The sequence below is a fragment of the Pediculus humanus genome, genomic scaffold (assembly GCF_000006295.1).
Source record: "Pediculus humanus corporis 1103172108256 genomic scaffold, whole genome shotgun sequence".
NCBI classification, from domain to species: Eukaryota; Metazoa; Arthropoda; class Insecta; order Psocodea; family Pediculidae; genus Pediculus; species Pediculus humanus.
In genome coordinates, this window is record NW_002987825.1 from 467,153 (window position 1) to 469,270 (window position 2,118).

The window sequence follows — 2,118 nt, forward strand, 5'->3', positions numbered from 1 at the left end:
CATTTTTCCTTTTCATTTACCATCAAAAAGAAAATTTTTTTTTTTCTTTTTTTTTCTTCAGTAACGGAACCTTAACAACAAACAATATCAAGGGTGAAATTTCGTATACGCGTAACTTGAGAAGAATGAAAAAAGAAATAAACGTGAAATCTTTAAATTTTGTTTGTTTGTTTGTTGTTGTTGTTGTTTTCCAAAACAAAAACAAAACAAAAAAAAATCTCAAATCGATCATGTATAGTATGACAAAATAATTTTTTCTTTTTCCCTTTCTCTCTCTAGAAAATTATCTATAAAGATTCGTGATGATGAAATTTCAGTAAAAAAAAAAAAAAAAAAAAACACGTGGTGAAAAAATAAAAATGAAAAACAAAAAAAAAATGAGAGAGAGAGACTAAAAAGGAAAGAAAAAGAAAAAGCTTTTAACTCGAAATAACAACAAAAACAATAATAAAAAGGAAGAGAAAGAGAAAAAAAATAAAAGAAGAAAATTTAGATGGTCCGATCTGACAACGGTGGAAAAAACATTTTCCTGTAGTCAAAAAAAAAAAAACTTTCCACGGAAAATCTGGAGAAAACAAAAAAAAACTAAAAAAAAAATTTTTTTCTGATTTTAAAAAGAACTTTTTTTACATTTATTTTACAATATCGTCATAATTCATTTAAAAATTTTTTTTTCTTTGTATGCGTGACATTTTTTCCCTTGGAAAAATATAATGGCATAATTATCAAAAAAAAAAAATTATTTTACAAACTTTTTATTATAATTAAAAGAGAAAAAAAGAAATGTGTGGCTTTTAATGAGAGTACAAAAATCCACACCCCTCCCCATTAATCCCTCCCTCCCCCTTTCTCTTAACGCAAAATTAAAAGTTTTCAAACACGTTCGATCGGAAAATACGAAACAAGTATTTAGGATACTAACTCTATAAAAAATCCTTTAGTTTCACATCAGTGCCGTATCCAAACGATCCGAAAAAAATTATTATTATTATTATCTTATCCTTTGATTGAATTTTACGTCGTACACGTAACGTCGTCATATTAGGACAAGCATTGATGTCCACACACAGTCCTTGATTGAATAAAATAACAAGAATTGCGTTTGGACAATCAAAGCCTGATGCTATTCGTTATCAATGGCGAAATGATAATGATAATAATAATAATAATAATTTAAATGATTAATCAAAAACTCTCGATCGGTTCGTTACGAATTTGAATCGTTTACATAAAATACATAATCTGATTGAGAAAACTTATAATAAAATTAAATAAATGAAAATGAAAATGAAGTTTATGAAAAAGATTTTCACTTTATAAAAAATACAAAACAAGGATCGAATTTTTACACATATATAAAAGGATTTCACGGTTTGAGAAATTATACTTAAAAGTTATTATTATTATTATTATTATTATTCGTATAAGACACAGTTCGAAACGTAGGTGTATTCTTCTGACACTTGTTGCACGTGAAAAACCGAAAAAGTAGTAAGGTGTACAAAAAAAAAAAAAAAATCGAAGAATTTTGATGAAGGAAGAAAATTTCGATTATGGCAAGAAGTAATAATAATAATAATAGTGAAACCGTTTAAAAATCTCTTATCAACGGTCAATTTCATCCCTTATCAAAGTAAGACGACGACGACGACAAAAAAAAAAAAATCGAAAAAGCAAAAAAAAAACTAATAAAATCCACGCGTAACTTTTTCCCTTTCCTTTCCTTTCCTTTTTTTCTTCCTTTTTTCCGATTAGAATGAAAACAAAAAATTTTTCCTTTTGCTCACAAAGGAAACAAAAGAAAAAATACTAAAAATTTTTATTTTTATTTTATTTTATTTATTTAAAAAAAAATGATTTTTTAAATTAATAATAATAATAATAATTGTATTTATTTACCGGCGAAAAAGGAAATCAACTTTTAACAAAAGGAGAAAGAGAAAAATGGGGGGGAAAAAAATAAAAAATAAAATAAAGACAAACAAGCAAACAAACAAACAAACAAAGAACACACTTACGTACGTGAATGAAAATGTTTAAAATCAATTGAAATATTCCAACAGTTACGAATAAAAGCTCATTCGAAATCTCTCTCTCTCTTTCTTTCTCCACGCGTTA

General features: G+C 25.9%; 1 non-coding gene across 1 annotated transcript; it reads right to left on the reverse strand.

Annotated features, from left to right (window-relative positions):
• Positions 1-1,047: 1,047 nt before the first annotated feature.
• On the reverse strand, positions 1,048-1,122 carry Phum_PHUM485510. Its single transcript, XR_009833539.1, has one exon. It is a non-coding gene; the product is annotated as a microRNA, putative (microRNA).
• Positions 1,123-2,118: the final 996 nt, after the last annotated feature.